The sequence below is a fragment of the Haliotis rufescens genome, unplaced genomic scaffold, assembly GCF_023055435.1.
Source record: "Haliotis rufescens isolate VD_foot unplaced genomic scaffold, xgHalRufe1.0.p SCAF_14, whole genome shotgun sequence".
Taxonomy (NCBI): domain Eukaryota; kingdom Metazoa; phylum Mollusca; class Gastropoda; order Lepetellida; family Haliotidae; genus Haliotis; species Haliotis rufescens.
In genome coordinates this window covers 13,755,037-13,779,969 of record NW_025963824.1, presented here as the reverse complement: position 1 = coordinate 13,779,969, position 24,933 = coordinate 13,755,037, and positions in this window count along the sequence as shown.

Here is a 24,933-nt window from a genome sequence, read left to right as displayed (position 1 = left end):
AAATCGCTTAATATTGAAGAAAAATGTCTTTTTCACCTCTCCAGCAAAAGGACGTCCAAGCCAACAAATGGAAAAGACATGGTTTTACCTTGAGGGATTGAGAACGCGCCAATTCTCGTTTTAAGAGTAAATGTGCATGTCTTTTGAAACACTTTCCAGTGACCAAATCTTTTCAAATCTTTTGGAAACATTGAAAAGGTTACATTGGCTATCCAACTGTGTTAAAATAACCAGAATGGTGTCGCGCATGCACGTGCGGTAGCACCCTAACAGAGGCCTCTGACGTCATTTTGGACACCTTCAAACAGTTGTATTTCCCTAACGACCCCTTATAGGTGTGTCGGATTTGGTATCAAACGTCTTAGAATTTCAAGAGCTTTCCAACGAGCCATCATGCACTAAAATCGCTTAATATTGAAGAAAAATGTCTTTTTCACCTCTCCAGCAAAAGGACTTCCAAGCCAACAAATGGAAAAGACATGGTTCTACCTTGAGGGATTGAGAAACGCGCCAATTTTCGCTTTAGGAGTAAATGTGCATGTCTTTTGAAACACTTTCCAGTGAACAAATCTTTTCAAATCTTTTGGAAACATTTAAAAGGTTACATTGGCTATCCAACTGTGTTAAAATAACCATAATGGTGTCGCGCATGCACGTGCAGTAGCACCCTAACAGAGGCCTCTGACGTCATTTTGGACACCTTCAAACAGTTGTATTTCCCTAACGACCCCTTATAGGTGTGTCGGATTTGGTATCAAACGTCTTAGAATTTCAAGAGCTTTCCAACGAGCCATCATGCACTAAAATCGCTTAATATTGAAGAATAATGTCTTTTTCACCTCTCCAGCAAAAGGACTTCCAAGCCAACAAATGGAAAAGACATGGTTCTACCTTGAGGGATTGAGAAACGCGCCAATTTTCGCTTTAGGAGTAAATGTGCATGTCTTTTGAAACACTTTCCAGTGACCAAATCTTTTCAAATCTTTTGGAAACATTGAAAGGTTACATTGGCTATCCAACTGTGTTAAAATAACCATAATGGTGTCGCGCATGCACGTGCGGTAGCACCCTAACAGAGGCCTCTGACGTCATTTTGGACACCTTCAAACAGTTGTATTTCCCTAACGACCCCTTATAGGTGTGTCGGATGTGGTATCAAACGTCTTAGAATTTCAAGAGCTTTCCAACGAGCCATCATGCACTAAAATCGCTTAATATTGAAGAAAATTGTCTTTTTCACCTCTCCAGCAAAAGGACTTCCAAGCCAGCAAATGGAAAAGACATGGTTCTACCTTGAGGGATTGAGAAACGCGCCAATTTTCGCTTTAGGAGTAAATGTGCATGTCTTTTGAAACACTTTCCAGTGAACAAATCTTTTCAAATCTTTTGGAAACATTGAAAAGGTTACATTGGCTATCCAACTGTGTAAAAATAACCATAATGGTGTCGCGCATGCACGTGCGGTAGCACCCTAACAGAGGCCTCTGATGTCATTTTGGACACCTTCAAACAGTTGTATTTCCCTAACGACCCCTTATAGGTGTGTCGGATGTGGTATCAAACGTCTTAGAATTTCAAGAGCTTTCCAACGAGCCATCATGCACTAAAATCGCTTAATATTGAAGAATAATGTCTTTTTCACCTCTCCAGCAAAAGGACTTCCAAGCCAACAAATGGAAAAGACATGGTTCTACCTTGAGGGATTGAGAAACGCGCCAATTTTCGCTTTAGGAGTAAATGTGCATGTCTTTTGAAACACTTTCCAGTGAACAAATCTTTTCAAATCTTTTGGAAACATTGAAAGGTTACATTGGCTATCCAACTGTGTTAAAATAACCATAATGGTGTCGCGCATGCACGTGCGGTAGCACCCTAACAGAGGCCTCTGACGTCATTTTGGACACCTTCAAACAGTTGTATTTCCCTAACGACCCCTTATAGGTGTGTCGGATGTGGTATCAAACGTCTTAGAATTTCAAGAGCTTTCCAACGAGCCATCATGCACTAAAATCGCTTAATATTGAAGAAAAATGTCTTTTTCACCTCTCCAGCAAAAGGACTTCCAAGCCAGCAAATGGAAAAGACATGGTTCTACCTTGAGGGATTGAGAAACGCGCCAATTTTCGCTTTAGGAGTAAATGTGCATGTCTTTTGAAACACTTTCCAGTGACCAAATCTTTTCAAATCTTTTGGAAACATTGAAAGGTTACATTGGCTATCCAACTGTGTTAAAATAACCAGAATGGTGTCGCGCATGCACGTGCGGTAGCACCCTAACAGAGGCCTCTGACGTCATTTTGGACACCTTCAAACAGTTGTATTTCCCTAACGACCCTTTATAGGTGTGTCGGATGTGGTATCAAACTTCTTAGAATTTCAAGAGCTTTCCAACGAGCCATCATGCACTAAAATCGCTTAATATTGAAGAAAAATGTCTTTTTCACCTCTCCAGCAAAAGGACGTCCAAGCCAACAAATGGAAAAGACATGGTTTTACCTTGAGGGATTGAGAACGCGCCAATTCTCGTTTTAAGAGTAAATGTGCATGTCTTTTGAAACACTTTCCAGTGACCAAATCTTTTCAAATCTTTTGGAAACATTGAAAAGGTTACATTGGCTATCCAACTGTGTTAAAATAACCAGAATGGTGTCGCGCATGCACGTGCGGTAGCACCCTAACAGGGGCCTCTGACGTCATTTTGGACACCTTCAAACAGTTGTATTTCCCTAACGACCCCTTATAGGTGTGTCGGATTTGGTATCAAACGTCTTAGAATTTCAAGAGCTTTCCAACGAGCCATCATGCACTAAAATCGCTTAATATTGAAGAAAAATGTCTTTTTCACCTCTCCAGCAAAAGGACTTCCAAGCCAACAAATGGAAAAGACATGGTTCTACCTTGAGGGATTGAGAAACGCGCCAATTTTCGCTTTAGGAGTAAATGTGCATGTCTTTTGAAACACTTTCCAGTGAACAAATCTTTTCAAATCTTTTGGAAACATTTAAAAGGTTACATTGGCTATCCAACTGTGTTAAAATAACCATAATGGTGTCGCGCATGCACGTGCGGTAGCACCCTAACAGAGGCCTCTGACGTCATTTTGGACACCTTCAAACAGTTGTATTTCCCTAACGACCCCTTATAGGTGTGTCGGATGTGGTATCAAACGTCTTAGAATTTCAAGAGCTTTCCAACGAGCCATCATGCACTAAAATCGCTTAATATTGAAGAAAAATGTCATTTTCATCTCTCCAGCAAAAGGACTTCCAAGCCAGCAAATGGAAAAGACATCGTTCTACCTTGAGGGATTGAGAAACGCGCCAATTTTCGCTTTAGGAGTAAATGTGCATGTCTTTTGAAACACTTTCCAGTGACCAAATCTTTTCAAATCTTTTGGAAACATTGAAAGGTTACATTGGCTATCCAACTGTGTTAAAATAACCATAATGGTGTCGCGCATGCACGTGCGGTAGCACCCTAACAGAGGCCTCTGACGTCATTTTGGACACCTTCAAACAGTTGTATTTCCCTAACGACCCCTTATAGGTGTGTCGGATGTGGTATCAAACGTCTTAGAATTTCAAGAGCTTTCCAACGAGCCATCATGCACTAAAATCGCTTAATATTGAAGAAAAATGTCTTTTTCACCTCTCCAGCAAAAGGACTTCCAAGCCAGCAAATGGAAAAGACATGGTTCTACCTTGAGGGATTGAGAAACGCGCCAATTTTCGCTTTAGGAGTAAATGTGCATGTCTTTTGAAACACTTTCCAGTGAACAAATCTTTTCAAATCTTTTGGAAACATTGAAAGGTTACATTGGCTATCCAACTGTATTAAAATAACCAGAATGGTGTCGCGCATGCACGTGCGGTAGCACCCTAACAGAGGCCTCTGACGTCATTTTGGACACCTTCAAACAGTTGTATTTCCCTAACGACCCCTTATAGGTGTGTCGGATGTGGTATCAAACGTCTTAGAATTTCAAGAGCTTTCCAACGAGCCATCATGCACTAAAATCGCTTAATATTGAAGAATAATGTCTTTTTCACCTCTCCAGCAAAAGGACTTCCAAGCCAACAAATGGAAAAGACATGGTTCTACCTTGAGGGATTGAGAAACGCGCCAATTTTCGCTTTAGGAGTAAATGTGCATGTCTTTTGAAACACTTTCCAGTGAACAAATCTTTTCAAATCTTTTGGAAACATTGAAAGGTTACATTGGCTATCCAACTGTGTTAAAATAACCAGAATGGTGTCGCGCATGCACGTGCGGTAGCACCCTAACAGAGGCCTCTGACGTCATTTTGGACACCTTCAAACAGTTGTATTTCCCTAACGACCCCTTATAGGTGTGTCGGATGTGGTATCAAACGTCTTAGAATTTCAAGAGCTTTCCAACGAGCCATCATGCACTAAAATCGCTTAATATTGAAGAAAAATGTCTTTTTCACCTCTCCAGCAAAAGGACTTCCAAGCCAGCAAATGGAAAAGACATGGTTCTACCTTGAGGGATTGAGAAACGCGCCAATTTTCGCTTTAGGAGTAAATGTGCATGTCTTTTGAAACACTTTCCAGTGACCAAATCTTTTCAAATCTTTTGGAAACATTGAAAGGTTACATTGGCTATCCAACTGTGTTAAAATAACCATAATGGTGTCGCGCATGCACGTGCGGTAGCACCCTAACAGAGGCCTCTGACGTCATTTTGGACACCTTCAAACAGTTGTATTTCCCTAACGACCCCTTATAGGTGTGTCGGATGTGGTATCAAACGTCTTAGAATTTCAAGAGCTTTCCAACGAGCCATCATGCACTAAAATCGCTTAATATTGAAGAAAAATGTCTTTTTCACCTCTCCAGCAAAAGGACTTCCAAGCCAGCAAATGGAAAAGACATGGTTCTACCTTGAGGGATTGAGAAACGCGCCAATTTTCGCTTTAGGAGTAAATGTGCATGTCTTTTGAAACACTTTCCAGTGAACAAATCTTTTCAAATCTTTTGGAAACATTGAAAAGGTTACATTGGCTATCCAACTGTGTAAAAATAACCATAATGGTGTCGCGCATGCACGTGCGGTAGCACCCTAACAGAGGCCTCTGATGTCATTTTGGACACCTTCAAACAGTTGTATTTCCCTAACGACCCCTTATAGGTGTGTCGGATGTGGTATCAAACGTCTTAGAATTTCAAGAGCTTTCCAACGAGCCATCATGCACTAAAATCGCTTAATATTGAAGAATAATGTCTTTTTCACCTCTCCAGCAAAAGGACTTCCAAGCCAACAAATGGAAAAGACATGGTTCTACCTTGAGGGATTGAGAAACGCGCCAATTTTCGCTTTAGGAGTAAATGTGCATGTCTTTTGAAACACTTTCCAGTGAACAAATCTTTTCAAATCTTTTGGAAACATTGAAAGGTTACATTGGCTATCCAACTGTGTTAAAATAACCATAATGGTGTCGCGCATGCACGTGCGGTAGCACCCTAACAGAGGCCTCTGATGTCATTTTGGACACCTTCAAACAGTTGTATTTCCCTAACGACCCCTTATAGGTGTGTCGGATGTGGTATCAAACGTCTTAGAATTTCAAGAGCTTTCCAACGAGCCATCATGCACTAAAATCGCTTAATATTGAAGAATAATGTCTTTTTCACCTCTCCAGCAAAAGGACTTCCAAGCCAACAAATGGAAAAGACATGGTTCTACCTTGAGGGATTGAGAAACGCGCCAATTTTCGCTTTAGGAGTAAATGTGCATGTCTTTTGAAACACTTTCCAGTGAACAAATCTTTTCAAATCTTTTGGAAACATTGAAAGGTTACATTGGCTATCCAACTGTGTTAAAATAACCATAATGGTGTCGCGCATGCACGTGCGGTAGCACCCTAACAGAGGCCTCTGACGTCATTTTGGACACCTTCAAACAGTTGTATTTCCCTAACGACCCCTTATAGGTGTGTCGGATGTGGTATCAAACGTCTTAGAATTTCAAGAGCTTTCCAACGAGCCATCATGCACTAAAATCGCTTAATATTGAAGAAAAATGTCTTTTTCACCTCTCCAGCAAAAGGACTTCCAAGCCAGCAAATGGAAAAGACATGGTTCTACCTTGAGGGATTGAGAAACGCGCCAATTTTCGCTTTAGGAGTAAATGTGCATGTCTTTTGAAACACTTTCCAGTGAACAAATCTTTTCAAATCTTTTGGAAACATTGAAAAGGTTACATTGGCTATCCAACTGTGTAAAAATAACCATAATGGTGTCGCGCATGCACGTGCGGTAGCACCCTAACAGAGGCCTCTGATGTCATTTTGGACACCTTCAAACAGTTGTATTTCCCTAACGACCCCTTATAGGTGTGTCGGATGTGGTATCAAACGTCTTAGAATTTCAAGAGCTTTCCAACGAGCCATCATGCACTAAAATCGCTTAATATTGAAGAATAATGTCTTTTTCACCTCTCCAGCAAAAGGACTTCCAAGCCAACAAATGGAAAAGACATGGTTCTACCTTGAGGGATTGAGAAACGCGCCAATTTTCGCTTTAGGAGTAAATGTGCATGTCTTTTGAAACACTTTCCAGTGAACAAATCTTTTCAAATCTTTTGGAAACATTGAAAGGTTACATTGGCTATCCAACTGTGTTAAAATAACCATAATGGTGTCGCGCATGCACGTGCGGTAGCACCCTAACAGAGGCCTCTGACGTCATTTTGGACACCTTCAAACAGTTGTATTTCCCTAACGACCCCTTATAGGTGTGTCGGATGTGGTATCAAACGTCTTAGAATTTCAAGAGCTTTCCAACGAGCCATCATGCACTAAAATCGCTTAATATTGAAGAAAAATGTCTTTTTCACCTCTCCAGCAAAAGGACTTCCAAGCCAGCAAATGGAAAAGACATGGTTCTACCTTGAGGGATTGAGAAACGCGCCAATTTTCGCTTTAGGAGTAAATGTGCATGTCTTTTGAAACACTTTCCAGTGACCAAATCTTTTCAAATCTTTTGGAAACATTGAAAGGTTACATTGGCTATCCAACTGTGTTAAAATAACCAGAATGGTGTCGCGCATGCACGTGCGGTAGCACCCTAACAGAGGCCTCTGACGTCATTTTGGACACCTTCAAACAGTTGTATTTCCCTAACGACCCTTTATAGGTGTGTCGGATGTGGTATCAAACTTCTTAGAATTTCAAGAGCTTTCCAACGAGCCATCATGCACTAAAATCGCTTAATATTGAAGAAAAATGTCTTTTTCACCTCTCCAGCAAAAGGACTTCCAAGCCAACAAATGGAAAAGACATGGTTCTACCTTGAGGGATTGAGAAACGCGCCAATTTTCGCTTTAGGAGTAAATGTGCATGTCTTTTGAAACACTTTCCAGTGAACAAATCTTTTCAAATCTTTTGGAAACATTTAAAAGGTTACATTGGCTATCCAACTGTGTTAAAATAACCATAATGGTGTCGCGCATGCACGTGCGGTAGCACCCTAACAGAGGCCTCTGGCGTCATTTTGGACACCTTCAAACAGTTGTATTTCCCTAACGACCCCTTATAGGTGTGTCGGATTTGGTATCAAACGTCTTAGAATTTCAAGAGCTTTCCAACGAGCCATCATGCACTAAAATCGCTTAATATTGAAGAATAATGTCTTTTTCACCTCTCCAGCAAAAGGACTTCCAAGCCAACAAATGGAAAAGACATGGTTCTACCTTGAGGGATTGAGAAACGCGCCAATTTTCGCTTTAGGAGTAAATGTGCATGTCTTTTGAAACACTTTCCAGTGACCAAATCTTTTCAAATCTTTTGGAAACATTGAAAGGTTACATTGGCTATCCAACTGTGTTAAAATAACCATAATGGTGTCGCGCATGCACGTGCGGTAGCACCCTAACAGAGGCCTCTGACGTCATTTTGGACACCTTCAAACAGTTGTATTTCCCTAACGACCCATTATAGGTGTGTCGGATGTGGTATCAAACGTCTTAGAATTTCAAGAGCTTTCCAACGAGCCATCATGCACTAAAATCGCTTAATATTGAAGAAAAATGTCTTTTTCACCTCTCCAGCAAAAGGACTTCCAAGCCAGCAAATGGAAAAGACATGGTTCTACCTTGAGGGATTGAGAAACGCGCCAATTTTCGCTTTAGGAGTAAATGTGCATGTCTTTTGAAACACTTTCCAGTGAACAAATCTTTTCAAATCTTTTGGAAACATTGAAAGGTTACATTGGCTATCCAACTGTATTAAAATAACCAGAATGGTGTCGCGCATGCACGTGCGGTAGCACCCTAACAGAGGCCTCTGACGTCATTTTGGACACCTTCAAACAGTTGTATTTCCCTAACGACCCCTTATAGGTGTGTCGGATGTGGTATCAAACGTCTTAGAATTTCAAGAGCTTTCCAACGAGCCATCATGCACTAAAATCGCTTAATATTGAAGAAAAATGTCATTTTCATCTCTCCAGCAAAAGGACTTCCAAGCCAGCAAATGGAAAAGACATGGTTCTACCTTGAGGGATTGAGAAACGCGCCAATTTTCGCTTTAGGAGTAAATGTGCATGTCTTTTGAAACACTTTCCAGTGACCAAATCTTTTCAAATCTTTTGGAAACATTGAAAGGTTACATTGGCTATCCAACTGTGTTAAAATAACCATAATGGTGTCGCGCATGCACGTGCGGTAGCACCCTAACAGAGGCCTCTGACGTCATTTTGGACACCTTCAAACAGTTGTATTTCCCTAACGACCCCTTATAGGTGTGTCGGATGTGGTATCAAACGTCTTAGAATTTCAAGAGCTTTCCAACGAGCCATCATGCACTAAAATCGCTTAATATTGAAGAAAAATGTCTTTTTCACCTCTCCAGCAAAAGGACTTCCAAGCCAGCAAATGGAAAAGACATGGTTCTACCTTGAGGGATTGAGAAACGCGCCAATTTTCGCTTTAGGAGTAAATGTGCATGTCTTTTGAAACACTTTCCAGTGAACAAATCTTTTCAAATCTTTTGGAAACATTGAAAGGTTACATTGGCTATCCAACTGTATTAAAATAACCAGAATGGTGTCGCGCATGCACGTGCGGTAGCACCCTAACAGAGGCCTCTGACGTCATTTTGGACACCTTCAAACAGTTGTATTTCCCTAACGACCCCTTATAGGTGTGTCGGATGTGGTATCAAACGTCTTAGAATTTCAAGAGCTTTCCAACGAGCCATCATGCACTAAAATCGCTTAATATTGAAGAATAATGTCTTTTTCACCTCTCCAGCAAAAGGACTTCCAAGCCAACAAATGGAAAAGACATGGTTCTACCTTGAGGGATTGAGAAACGCGCCAATTTTCGCTTTAGGAGTAAATGTGCATGTCTTTTGAAACACTTTCCAGTGAACAAATCTTTTCAAATCTTTTGGAAACATTGAAAGGTTACATTGGCTATCCAACTGTGTTAAAATAACCAGAATGGTGTCGCGCATGCACGTGCGGTAGCACCCTAACAGAGGCCTCTGACGTCATTTTGGACACCTTCAAACAGTTGTATTTCCCTAACGACCCCTTATAGGTGTGTCGGATGTGGTATCAAACGTCTTAGAATTTCAAGAGCTTTCCAACGAGCCATCATGCACTCAAATCGCTTAATATTGAAGAAAAATGTCTTTTTCACCTCTCCAGCAAAAGGACTTCCAAGCCAGCAAATGGAAAAGACATGGTTCTACCTTGAGGGATTGAGAAACGCGCCAATTTTCGCTTTAGGAGTAAATGTGCATGTCTTTTGAAACACTTTCCAGTGAACAAATCTTTTCAAATCTTTTGGAAACATTGAAAGGTTACATTGGCTATCCAACTGTGTTAAAATAACCATAATGGTGTCGCGCATGCACGTGCGGTAGCACCCTAACAGAGGCCTCTGGCGTCATTTTGGACACCTTCAAACAGTTGTATTTCCCTAACGACCCCTTATAGGTGTGTCGGATTTGGTATCAAACGTCTTAGAATTTCAAGAGCTTTCCAACGAGCCATCATGCACTAAAATCGCTTAATATTGAAGAATAATGTCTTTTTCACCTCTCCAGCAAAAGGACTTCCAAGCCAACAAATGGAAAAGACATGGTTCTACCTTGAGGGATTGAGAAACGCGCCAATTTTCGCTTTAGGAGTAAATGTGCATGTCTTTTGAAACACTTTCCAGTGACCAAATCTTTTCAAATCTTTTGGAAACATTGAAAGGTTACATTGGCTATCCAACTGTGTTAAAATAACCATAATGGTGTCGCGCATGCACGTGCGGTAGCACCCTAACAGAGGCCTCTGACGTCATTTTGGACACCTTCAAACAGTTGTATTTCCCTAACGACCCATTATAGGTGTGTCGGATGTGGTATCAAACGTCTTAGAATTTCAAGAGCTTTCCAACGAGCCATCATGCACTAAAATCGCTTAATATTGAAGAAAAATGTCTTTTTCACCTCTCCAGCAAAAGGACTTCCAAGCCAGCAAATGGAAAAGACATGGTTCTACCTTGAGGGATTGAGAAACGCGCCAATTTTCGCTTTAGGAGTAAATGTGCATGTCTTTTGAAACACTTTCCAGTGAACAAATCTTTTCAAATCTTTTGGAAACATTGAAAGGTTACATTGGCTATCCAACTGTATTAAAATAACCAGAATGGTGTCGCGCATGCACGTGCGGTAGCACCCTAACAGAGGCCTCTGACGTCATTTTGGACACCTTCAAACAGTTGTATTTCCCTAACGACCCCTTATAGGTGTGTCGGATGTGGTATCAAACGTCTTAGAATTTCAAGAGCTTTCCAACGAGCCATCATGCACTAAAATCGCTTAATATTGAAGAAAAATGTCATTTTCATCTCTCCAGCAAAAGGACTTCCAAGCCAGCAAATGGAAAAGACATGGTTCTACCTTGAGGGATTGAGAAACGCGCCAATTTTCGCTTTAGGAGTAAATGTGCATGTCTTTTGAAACACTTTCCAGTGACCAAATCTTTTCAAATCTTTTGGAAACATTGAAAGGTTACATTGGCTATCCAACTGTGTTAAAATAACCATAATGGTGTCGCGCATGCACGTGCGGTAGCACCCTAACAGAGGCCTCTGACGTCATTTTGGACACCTTCAAACAGTTGTATTTCCCTAACGACCCCTTATAGGTGTGTCGGATGTGGTATCAAACGTCTTAGAATTTCAAGAGCTTTCCAACGAGCCATCATGCACTAAAATCGCTTAATATTGAAGAAAAATGTCTTTTTCACCTCTCCAGCAAAAGGACTTCCAAGCCAGCAAATGGAAAAGACATGGTTCTACCTTGAGGGATTGAGAAACGCGCCAATTTTCGCTTTAGGAGTAAATGTGCATGTCTTTTGAAACACTTTCCAGTGAACAAATCTTTTCAAATCTTTTGGAAACATTGAAAGGTTACATTGGCTATCCAACTGTATTAAAATAACCAGAATGGTGTCGCGCATGCACGTGCGGTAGCACCCTAACAGAGGCCTCTGACGTCATTTTGGACACCTTCAAACAGTTGTATTTCCCTAACGACCCCTTATAGGTGTGTCGGATGTGGTATCAAACGTCTTAGAATTTCAAGAGCTTTCCAACGAGCCATCATGCACTAAAATCGCTTAATATTGAAGAATAATGTCTTTTTCACCTCTCCAGCAAAAGGACTTCCAAGCCAACAAATGGAAAAGACATGGTTCTACCTTGAGGGATTGAGAAACGCGCCAATTTTCGCTTTAGGAGTAAATGTGCATGTCTTTTGAAACACTTTCCAGTGAACAAATCTTTTCAAATCTTTTGGAAACATTGAAAGGTTACATTGGCTATCCAACTGTGTTAAAATAACCAGAATGGTGTCGCGCATGCACGTGCGGTAGCACCCTAACAGAGGCCTCTGACGTCATTTTGGACACCTTCAAACAGTTGTATTTCCCTAACGACCCCTTATAGGTGTGTCGGATGTGGTATCAAACGTCTTAGAATTTCAAGAGCTTTCCAACGAGCCATCATGCACTCAAATCGCTTAATATTGAAGAAAAATGTCTTTTTCACCTCTCCAGCAAAAGGACTTCCAAGCCAGCAAATGGAAAAGACATGGTTCTACCTTGAGGGATTGAGAAACGCGCCAATTTTCGCTTTAGGAGTAAATGTGCATGTCTTTTGAAACACTTTCCAGTGAACAAATCTTTTCAAATCTTTTGGAAACATTGAAAGGTTACATTGGCTATCCAACTGTGTTAAAATAACCATAATGGTGTCGCGCATGCACGTGCGGTAGCACCCTAACAGAGGCCTCTGACGTCATTTTGGACACCTTCAAACAGTTGTATTTCCCTAACGACCCCTTATAGGTGTGTCGGATGTGGTATCAAACGTCTTAGAATTTCAAGAGCTTTCCAACGAGCCATCATGCACTAAAATCGCTTAATATTGAAGAAAAATGTCTTTTTCACCTCTCCAGCAAAAGGACTTCCAAGCCAGCAAATGGAAAAGACATGGTTCTACCTTGAGGGATTGAGAAACGCGCCAATTTTCGCTTTAGGAGTAAATGTGCATGTCTTTTGAAACACTTTCCAGTGAACAAATCTTTTCAAATCTTTTGGAAACATTGAAAAGGTTACATTGGCTATCCAACTGTGTTAAAATAACCAGAATGGTGTCGCGCATGCACGTGCGGTAGCACCCTAACAGAGGCCTCTGACGTCATTTTGGACACCTTCAAACAGTTGTATTTCCCTAACGACCCCTTATAGGTGTGTCGGATGTGGTATCAAACGTCTTAGAATTTCAAGAGCTTTCCAACGAGCCATCATGCACTCAAATCGCTTAATATTGAAGAATAATGTCTTTTTCACCTCTCCAGCAAAAGGACTTCCAAGCCAACAAATGGAAAAGACATGGTTCTACCTTGAGGGATTGAGAAACGCGCCAATTTTCGCTTTAGGAGTAAATGTGCATGTCTTTTGAAACACTTTCCAGTGACCAAATCTTTTCAAATCTTTTGGAAACATTGAAAGGTTACATTGGCTATCCAACTGTGTTAAAATAACCAGAATGGTGTCGCGCATGCACGTGCGGTAGCACCCTAACAGAGGCCTCTGACGTCATTTTGGACACCTTCAAACAGTTGTATTTCCCTAACGACCCCTTATAGGTGCGTCGGATGTGGTATCAAACGTCTTAGAATTTCAAGAGCTTTCCAACGAGCCATCATGCACTAAAATCGCTTAATACTGAAAAAAAATATCTTTTTCACCTCTCCAGCAAAAGGACTTCCAAGCCAACAAATGGAAAAGACATGGTTCTACCTTGAGGGATTGAGAAACGCGCCAATTTTCGCTTTAGGAGTAAATGTGCATGTCTTTTGAAACACTTTCCAGTGAACAAATCTTTTCAAATCTTTTGGAAACATTGAAAGGTTACATTGGCTATCCAACTGTGTTAAAATAACCATAATGGTGTCGCGCATGCACGTGCGGTAGCACCCTAACAGAGGCCTCTGACGTCATTTTGGACACCTTCAAACAGTTGTATTTCCCTAACGACCCTTTATAGGTGTGTCGGATTTGGTATCAAACTTCTTAGAATTTCAAGAGCTTTCCAACGAGCCATCATGCACTAAAATCGCTTAATATTGAAGAATAATGTCTTTTTCACCTCTCCAGCAAAAGGACTTCCAAGCCAGCAAATGGAAAAGACATGGTTCTACCTTGAGGGATTGAGAAACGCGCCAATTTTCGCTTTAGGAGTAAATGTGCATGTCTTTTGAAACACTTTCCAGTGAACAAATCTTTTCAAATCTTTTGGAAACATTGAAAGGTTACATTGGCTATCCAACTGTGTTAAAATAACCAGAATGGTGTCGCGCATGCACGTGCGGTAGCACCCTAACAGAGGCCTCTGACGTCATTTTGGACACCTTCAAACAGTTGTATTTCCCTAACGACCCCTTATAGGTGTGTCGGATGTGGTATCAAACGTCTTAGAATTTCAAGAGCTTTCCAACGAGCCATCATGCACTAAAATCGCTTAATATTGAAGAAAAATGTCTTTTTCACCTCTCCAGCAAAAGGACTTCCAAGCCAGCAAATGGAAAAGACATGGTTCTACCTTGAGGGATTGAGAAACGCGCCAATTTTCGCTTTAGGAGTAAATGTGCATGTCTTTTGAAACACTTTCCAGTGAACAAATCTTTTCAAATCTTTTGGAAACATTGAAAAGGTTACATTGGCTATCCAACTGTGTTAAAATAACCATAATGGTGTCGCGCATGCACGTGCGGTAGCACCCTAACAGAGGCCTCTGACGTCATTTTGGACACCTTCAAACAGTTGTATTTCCCTAACGACCCCTTATAGGTGTGTCGGATGTGGTATCAAACGTCTTAGAATTTCAAGAGCTTTCCAACGAGCCATCATGCACTAAAATCGCTTAATATTGAAGAAAAATGTCTTTTTCACCTCTCCAGCAAAAGGACTTCCAAGCCAACAAATGGAAAAGACATGGTTCTACCTTGAGGGATTGAGAAACGCGCCAATTTTCGCTTTAGGAGTAAATGTGCATGTCTTTTGAAACACTTTCCAGTGAACAAATCTTTTCAAATCTTTTGGAAACATTGAAAGGTTACATTGGCTATCCAACTGTGTTAAAATAACCAGAATGGTGTCGCGCATGCACGTGCGGTAGCACCCTAACAGAGGCCTCTGACGTCATTTTGGACACCTTCAAACAGTTGTATTTCCCTAACGACCCCTTATAGGTGTGTCGGATGTGGTATCAAACGTCTTAGAATTTCAAGAGCTTTCCAACGAGCCATCATGCACTCAAATCGCTTAATATTGAAGAATAATGTCTTTTTCACCTCTCCAGCAAAAGGACTTCCAAGCCAACAAATGGAAAAGACATGGTTCTACCTTGAGGGATTGAGAAACGCGCCAATTTTCGCTTTAGGAGTAAATGTGCATGTCTTTTGAAACACTTTCCTGTGAACAAATCTTTTCAAATCTTTTGGAAACATTGAAAGGTTACATTGGCTATCCAACTGTGTTAAAATAACCATAATGGTGTCGCGCATGCACGTGCGGTAGCACCCTAACAGAGGCCTCTGACGTCATTTTGGACACCTTCAAACAGTTGTATTTCCCTAACGACCCCTTATAGGTGTGTCGGATGTGGTATCAAACGTCTTAGAATTTCAAGAGCTTTCCAACGAGCCATCATGCACTAAAATCGCTTAATATTGAAGAATAATGTCTTTTTCACCTCTCCAGCAAAAGGACTTCCAAGCCAACAAATGGAAAAGACATGGTTCTACCTTGAGGGATTGAGAAACGCGCCAATTTTCGCTTTAGGAGTAAATGTGCATGTCTTTTGAAACACTTTCCAGTGAACAAATCTTTTCAAATCTTTTGGAAACATTGGAAGGTTACATTGGCTATCCAACTGTGTTAAAATAACCAGAATGGTGTCGCGCATGCACGTGCGGTAGCACCCTAACAGAGGCCTCTGACGTCATTTTGGACACCTTCAAACAGTTGTATTTCCCTAACGACCCCTTATAGGTGTGTCGGATGTGGTATCAAACGTCTTAGAATTTCAAGAGCTTTCCAACGAGCCATCATGCACTCAAATCGCTTAATATTGAAGAAAAATGTCTTTTTCACCTCTCCAGCAAAAGGACTTCCAAGCCAGCAAATGGAAAAGACATGGTTCTACCTTGAGGGATTGAGAAACGCGCCAATTTTCGCTTTAGGAGTAAATGTGCATGTCTTTTGAAACACTTTCCAGTGAACAAATCTTTTCAAATCTTTTGGAAACATTGAAAAGGTTACATTGGCTATCCAACTGTGTTAAAATAACCATAATGGTGTCGCGCATGCACGTGCGGTAGCACCCTAACAGAGGCCTCTGACGTCATTTTGGACACCTTCAAACAGTTGTATTTCCCTAACGACCCCTTATAGGTGTGTCGGATGTGGTATCAAACGTCTTAGAATTTCAAGAGCTTTCCAACGAGCCATCATGCACTCAAATCGCTTAATATTGAAGAAAAATGTCTTTTTCACCTCTCCAGCAAAAGGACTTCCAAGCCAACAAATGGAAAAGACATGGTTCTACCTTGAGGGATTGAGAAACGCGCCAATTTTCGCTTTAGGAGTAAATGTGCATGTCTTTTGAAACACTTTCCAGTGAACAAATCTTTTCAAATCTTTTGGAAACACTGAAAGGTTACATTGGCTATCCAACTGTGTTAAAATAACCATAATGGTGTCGCGCATGCACGTGCGGTAGCACCCTAACAGAGGCCTCTGACGTCATTTTGGACACCTTCAAACAGTTGTATTTCCCTAACGACCCCTTATAGGTGTGTCGGATGTGGTATCAAACGTCTTAGAATTTCAAGAGCTTTCCAACGAGCCATCATGCACTCAAATCGCTTAATATTGAAGAATAATGTCTTGTTCACCTCTCCAGCAAAAGGACTTCCAAGCCAACAAATGGAAAAGACATGGTTCTACCTTGAGGGATTGAGAAACGCGCCAATTTTCGCTTTAGGAGTAAATGTGCATGTCTTTTGAAACACTTTCCAGTGAACAAATCTTTTCAAATCTTTTGGAAACATTGAAAGGTTACATTGGCTATCCAACTGTGTTAAAATAACCATAATGGTGTCGCGCATGCACGTGCGGTAGCACCCTAACAGAGGCCTCTGACGTCATTTTGGACACCTTCAAACAGTTGTATTTCCCTAACGACCCCTTATAGGTGTGTCGGATGTGGTATCAAACGTCTTAGAATTTCAAGAGCTTTCCAACGAGCCATCATGCACTCAAATCGCTTAATATTGAAGAATAATGTCTTTTTCACCTCTCCAGCAAAAGGACTTCCAAGCCAACAAATGGAAAAGACATGGTTCTACCTTGAGGGATTGAGAAACGCGCCAATTTTCGCTTTAGGAGTAAATGTGCATGTCTTTTGAAACACTTTCCAGTGAACAAATCTTTTCAAATCTTTTGGAAACATTGAAAGGTTACATTGGCTATCCAACTGTGTTAAAATAACCATAATGGTGTCGCGCATGCACGTGCGGTAGCACCCTAACAGAGGCCTCTGACGTCATTTTGGACACCTTCAAACAGTTGTATTTCCCTAACGACCCCTTATAGGTGTGTCGGATGTGGTATCAAACGTCTTAGAATTTCAAGAGCTTTCCAACGAGCCATCATGCACTAAAATCGCTTAATACTGAAGAAAAATGTCTTTTTCACCTCTCCAGCAAAAGGACTTCCAAGCCAACAAATGGAAAAGACATGGTTCTACCTTGAGGGATTGAGAAACGCGCCAATTTTCGCTTTAGGAGTAAATGTGCATGTCTTTTGAAACACTTTCCAGTGAACAAATCTTTTCAAATCTTTTGGAAACATTGAAAAGGTTACATTGGCTATCCAACTGTGTTAAAATAACCATAATGGTGTCGCGCATGCACGTGCGGTAGCACCCTAACAGAGGCCTCTGACGTCATTTTGGACACCTTCAAACAGTTGTATTTCCCTAACGACCCCTTATAGGTGTGTCGGATGTGGTATCAAACGTCTTAGAATTTCAAGAGCTTTCCAACGAGCCATCATGCACTCAAATCGCTTAATATTGAAGAATAATGTCTTTTTCACCTCTCCAGCAAAAGGACTTCCAAGCCAACAAATGGAAAAGACATGGTTCTACCTTGAGGGATTGAGAAACGCGCCAATTTTCGCTTTAGGAGTAAATGTGCATGTCTTTTGAAACACTTTCCAGTGAACAAATCTTTTCAAATCTTTTGGAAACACTGAAAGGTTACATTGGCTATCCAACTGTGTTAAAATAACCATAATGGTGTCGCGCATGCACGTGCGGTAGCACCCTAACAGAGGCCTCTGACGTCATTTTGGACACCTTCAAACAGTTGTATTTCCCTAACGACCCCTTATAGGTGTGTCGGATGTGGTATCAAACGTCTTAGAATTTCAAGAGCTTTCCAACGAGCCATCATGCACTCAAATCGCTTAATATTGAAGAATAATGTCTTGTTCACCTCTCCAGCAAAAGGACTTCCAAGCCAACAAATGGAAAAGACATGGTTCTACCTTGAGGGATTGAGAAACGCGCCAATTTTCGCTTTAGGAGTAAATGTGCATGTCTTTTGAAACACTTTCCAGTGAACAAATCTTTTCAAATCTTTTGGAAACATTGAAAGGTTACATTGGCTATCCAACTGTGTTAAAATAACCAGAATGGTGTCGCGCATGCACGTGCGGTAGCACCCTAACAGAGGCCTCTGACGTCATTTTGGACACCTTCAAACAGTTGTATTTCCCTAACGACCCCTTATAGGTGTGTCGGATGTGGTATCAAACGTCTTAGAATTTCAAGAGCTTTCCAACGAGCCATCATGCACTAAAATCGCTTAATATTGAAGAAAAATGTCTTTTTCACCTCTCCAGCAAAAGGACTTCCAAGCCAGCAAATGGAAAAGACATGGTTCTACCTTGAGGGATTGAGAAACGCGCCAATTTTCGCTTTAGGAGTAAATGTGCATGTCTTTTGAAACACTTTCCAGTGAACAAATCTTTTCAAATCTTTTGGAAACATTGAAAAGGTTACATTGGCTATCCAACTGTGTTAAAATAACCATAATGGTGTCGCGCATGCACGTGCGGTAGCACCCTAACAGAGGCCTCTGACGTCATTTTGGACACCTTCAAACAGTTGTATTTCCCTAACGACCCCTTATAGGTGTGTCGGATGTGGTATCAAACGTCTTAGAATTTCAAGAGCTTTCCAACGAGCCATCATGCACTAAAATCGCTTAATATTGAAGAAAAATGTCTTTTTCACCTCTCCAGCAAAAGGACTTCCAAGCCAACAAATGGAAAAGACATGGTTCTACCTTGAGGGATTGAGAAACGCGCCAATTTTCGCTTTAGGAGTAAATGTGCATGTCTTTTGAAACACTTTCCAGTGAATAAATCTTTTCAAATCTTTTGGAAACATTGAAAGGTTACATTGGCTATCCAACTGTGTTAAAATAACCATAATGGTGTCGCGCATGCACGTGCGGTAGCACCCTAACAGAGGCCTCTGACGTCATTTTGGACACCTTCAAACAGTTGTATTTCCCTAACGACCCCTTATAGGTGTGTCGGATGTGGTATCAAACGTCTTAGAATTTCAAGAGCTTTCCAACGAGCCATCATGCACTAAAATCGCTTAATATTGAAGAATAATGTCTTTTTCACCTCTCCAGCAAAAGGACTTCCAAGCCAACAAATGGAAAAGACATGGTTCTACCTTGAGGGATTGAGAAACGCGCCAATTTTCGCTTTAGGAGTAAATGTGCATGTCTTTTGAAACACTTTCCAGTGAACAAATCTTTTCAAATCTTTTGGAAACATTGAAAGGTTACATTGGCTATCCAACTGTGTTAAAATAACCATAATGGTGTCGCGCATGCACGTGCGGTAGCACCCTAACAGAGGCCTCTGACGTCATTTTGGACACCTTCAAACAGTTGTATTTCCCTAACGACCCCTTATAGGTGTGTCGGATGTGGTATCAAACGTCTTAGAATTTCAAGAGCTTTCCAACGAGCCATCATGCACTCAAATCGCTTAATATTGAAGAATAATGTCTTTTTCACCTCTCCAGCAAAAGGACTTCCAAGCCAACAAATGGAAAAGACATGGTTCTACCTTGAGGGATTGAGAAACGCGCCAATTTTCGCTTTAGGAGTAAATGTGCATGTCTTTTGAAACACTTTCCAGTGAACAAATCTTTTCAAATCTTTTGGAAACATTGAAAAGGTTACATTGGCTATCCAACTGTGTTAAAATAACCATAATGGTGTCGCGCATGCACGTGCGGTAGCACCCTAACAGAGGCCTCTGACGTCATTTTGGACACCTTCAAACAGTTGTATTTCCCTAACGACCCCTTATAGGTGTGTCGGATGTGGTATCAAACGTCTTAGAATTTCAAGAGCTTTCCAACGAGCCATCATGCACTAAAATCGCTTAATATTGAAGAATAATGTCTTTTTCACCTCTCCAGCAAAAGGACTTCCAAGCCAACAAATGGAAAAGACATGGTTCTACCTTGAGGGATTGAGAAACGCGCCAATTTTCGCTTTAGGAGTAAATGTGCATGTCTTTTGAAACACTTTCCAGTGAACAAATCTTTTCAAATCTTTTGGAAACATTGAAAGGTTACATTGGCTATCCAACTGTGTTAAAATAACCATAATGGTGTCGCGCATGCACGTGCGGTAGCACCCTAACAGAGGCCTCTGACGTCATTTTGGACACCTTCAAACAGTTGTATTTCCCTAACGACCCCTTATAGGTGTGTCGGATGTGGTATCAAACGTCTTAGAATTTCAAGGGCTTTCCAACGAGCCATCATGCACTCAAATCGCTTAATATTGAAGAATAATGTCTTTTTCACCTCTCCAGCAAAAGGACTTCCAAGCCAACAAATGGAAAAGACATGGTTCTACCTTGAGGGATTGAGAAACGCGCCAATTTTCGCTTTAGGAGTAAATGTGCATGTCTTTTGAAACACTTTCCAGTGAACAAATCTTTTCAAATCTTTTGGAAACACTGAAAGGTTACATTGGCTATCCAACTGTGTTAAAATAACCATAATGGTGTCGCGCATGCACGTGCGGTAGCACCCTAACAGAGGCCTCTGACGTCATTTTGGACACCTTCAAACAGTTGTATTTCCCTAACGACCCCTTATAGGTGTGTCGGATGTGGTATCAAACGTCTTAGAATTTCAAGAGCTTTCCAACGAGCCATCATGCACTCAAATCGCTTAATATTGAAGAATAATGTCTTGTTCACCTCTCCAGCAAAAGGACTTCCAAGCCAACAAATGGAAAAGACATGGTTCTACCTTGAGGGATTGAGAAACGCGCCAATTTTCGCTTTAGGAGTAAATGTGCATGTCTTTTGAAACACTTTCCAGTGAACAAATCTTTTCAAATCTTTTGGAAACATTGAAAGGTTACATTGGCTATCCAACTGTGTTAAAATAACCAGAATGGTGTCGCGCATGCACGTGCGGTAGCACCCTAACAGAGGCCTCTGACGTCATTTTGGACACCTTCAAACAGTTGTATTTCCCTAACGACCCCTTATAGGTGTGTCGGATGTGGTATCAAACGTCTTAGAATTTCAAGAGCTTTCCAACGAGCCATCATGCACTAAAATCGCTTAATATTGAAGAAAAATGTCTTTTTCACCTCTCCAGCAAAAGGACTTCCAAGCCAGCAAATGGAAAAGACATGGTTCTACCTTGAGGGATTGAGAAACGCGCCAATTTTCGCTTTAGGAGTAAATGTGCATGTCTTTTGAAACACTTTCCAGTGAACAAATCTTTTCAAATCTTTTGGAAACATTGAAAAGGTTACATTGGCTATCCAACTGTGTTAAAATAACCATAATGGTGTCGCGCATGCACGTGCGGTAGCACCCTAACAGAGGCCTCTGACGTCATTTTGGACACCTTCAAACAGTTGTATTTCCCTAACGACCCCTTATAGGTGTGTCGGATGTGGTATCAAACGTCTTAGAATTTCAAGAGCTTTCCAACGAGCCATCATGCACTAAAATCGCTTAATATTGAAGAAAAATGTCTTTTTCACCTCTCCAGCAAAAGGACTTCCAAGCCAACAAATGGAAAAGACATGGTTCTACCTTGAGGGATTGAGAAACGCGCCAATTTTCGCTTTAGGAGTAAATGTGCATGTCTTTTGAAACACTTTCCAGTGAATAAATCTTTTCAAATCTTTTGGAAACATTGAAAGGTTACATTGGCTATCCAACTGTGTTAAAATAACCATAATGGTGTCGCGCATGCACGTGCGGTAGCACCCTAACAGAGGCCTCTGACGTCATTTTGGACACCTTCAAACAGTTGTATTTCCCTAACGACCCCTTATAGGTGTGTCGGATGTGGTATCAAACGTCTTAGAATTTCAAGAGCTTTCCAACGAGCCATCATGCACTCAAATCGCTTAATATTGAAGAATAATGTCTTTTTCACCTCTCCAGCAAAAGGACTTCCAAGCCAACAAATGGAAAAGACATGGTTCTACCTTGAGGGATTGAGAAACGCGCCAATTTTCGCTTTAGGAGTAAATGTGCATGTCTTTTGAAACACTTTCCAGTGAACAAATCTTTTCAAATCTTTTGGAAACATTGAAAGGTTACATTGGCTATCCAACTGTGTTAAAATAACCATAATGGTGTCGCGCATGCACGTGCGGTAGCACCCTAACAGAGGCCTCTGACGTCATTTTGGACACCTTCAAACAGTTGTATTTCCCTAACGACCCCTTATAGGTGTGTCGGATGTGGTATCAAACGTCTTAGAATTTCAAGAGCTTTCCAACGAGCCATCATGCACTCAAATCGCTTAATATTGAAGAATAATGTCTTTTTCACCTCTCCAGCAAAAGGACTTCCAAGCCAACAAATGGAAAAGACATGGTTCTACCTTGAGGGATTGAGAAACGCGCCAATTTTCGCTTTAGGAGTAAATGTGCATGTCTTTTGAAACACTTTCCAGTGAACAAATCTTTTCAAATCTTTTGGAAACATTGAAAAGGTTACATTGGCTATCCAACTGTGTTAAAATAACCATAATGGTGTCGCGCATGCACGTGCGGTAGCACCCTAACAGAGGCCTCTGACGTCATTTTGGACACCTTCAAACAGTTGTATTTCCCTAACGACCCCTTATAGGTGTGTCGGATGTGGTATCAAACGTCTTAGAATTTCAAGAGCTTTCCAACGAGCCATCATGCACTCAAATCGCTTAATATTGAAGAAAAATGTCTTTTTCACCTCTCCAGCAAAAGGACTTCCAAGCCAACAAATGGAAAAGACATGGTTCTACCTTGAGGGATTGAGAAACGCGCCAATTTTCGCTTTAGGAGTAAATGTGCATGTCTTTTGAAACACTTTCCAGTGAACAAATCTTTTCAAATCTTTTGGAAACACTGAAAGGTTACATTGGCTATCCAACTGTGTTAAAATAACCATAATGGTGTCGCGCATGCACGTGCGGTAGCACCCTAACAGAGGCCTCTGACGTCATTTTGGACACCTTCAAACAGTTGTATTTCCCTAACGACCCCTTATAGGTGTGTCGGATGTGGTATCAAACGTCTTAGAATTTCAAGAGCTTTCCAACGAGCCATCATGCACTCAAATCGCTTAATATTGAAGAATAATGTCTTGTTCACCTCTCCAGCAAAAGGACTTCCAAGCCAACAAATGGAAAAGACATGGTTCTACCTTGAGGGATTGAGAAACGCGCCAATTTTCGCTTTAGGAGTAAATGTGCATGTCTTTTGAAACACTTTCCAGTGAACAAATCTTTTCAAATCTTTTGGAAACATTGAAAGGTTACATTGGCTATCCAACTGTGTTAAAATAACCATAATGGTGTCGCGCATGCACGTGCGGTAGCACCCTAACAGAGGCCTCTGACGTCATTTTGGACACCTTCAAACAGTTGTATTTCCCTAACGACCCCTTATAGGTGTGTCGGATGTGGTATCAAACGTCTTAGAATTTCAAGAGCTTTCCAACGAGCCATCATGCACTCAAATCGCTTAATATTGAAGAATAATGTCTTTTTCACCTCTCCAGCAAAAGGACTTCCAAGCCAACAAATGGAAAAGACATGGTTCTACCTTGAGGGATTGAGAAACGCGCCAATTTTCGCTTTAGGAGTAAATGTGCATGTCTTTTGAAACACTTTCCAGTGAACAAATCTTTTCAAATCTTTTGGAAACATTGAAAGGTTACATTGGCTATCCAACTGTGTTAAAATAACCATAATGGTGTCGCGCATGCACGTGCGGTAGCACCCTAACAGAGGCCTCTGACGTCATTTTGGACACCTTCAAACAGTTGTATTTCCCTAACGACCCCTTATAGGTGTGTCGGATGTGGTATCAAACGTCTTAGAATTTCAAGAGCTTTCCAACGAGCCATCATGCACTAAAATCGCTTAATACTGAAGAAAAATGTCTTTTTCACCTCTCCAGCAAAAGGACTTCCAAGCCAACAAATGGAAAAGACATGGTTCTACCTTGAGGGATTGAGAAACGCGCCAATTTTCGCTTTAGGAGTAAATGTGCATGTCTTTTGAAACACTTTCCAGTGAACAAATCTTTTCAAATCTTTTGGAAACATTGAAAAGGTTACATTGGCTATCCAACTGTGTTAAAATAACCATAATGGTGTCGCGCATGCACGTGCGGTAGCACCCTAACAGAGGCCTCTGACGTCATTTTGGACACCTTCAAACAGTTGTATTTCCCTAACGACCCCTTATAGGTGTGTCGGATGTGGTATCAAACGTCTTAGAATTTCAAGAGCTTTCCAACGAGCCATCATGCACTCAAATCGCTTAATATTGAAGAATAATGTCTTTTTCACCTCTCCAGCAAAAGGACTTCCAAGCCAACAAATGGAAAAGACATGGTTCTACCTTGAGGGATTGAGAAACGCGCCAATTTTCGCTTTAGGAGTAAATGTGCATGTCTTTTGAAACACTTTCCAGTGAACAAATCTTTTCAAATCTTTTGGAAACACTGAAAGGTTACATTGGCTATCCAACTGTGTTAAAATAACCATAATGGTGTCGCGCATGCACGTGCGGTAGCACCCTAACAGAGGCCTCTGACGTCATTTTGGACACCTTCAAACAGTTGTATTTCCCTAACGACCCCTTATAGGTGTGTCGGATGTGGTATCAAACGTCTTAGAATTTCAAGAGCTTTCCAACGAGCCATCATGCACTAAAATCGCTTAATATTGAAGAAAAATGTCTTTTTCACCTCTCCAGCAAAAGGACTTC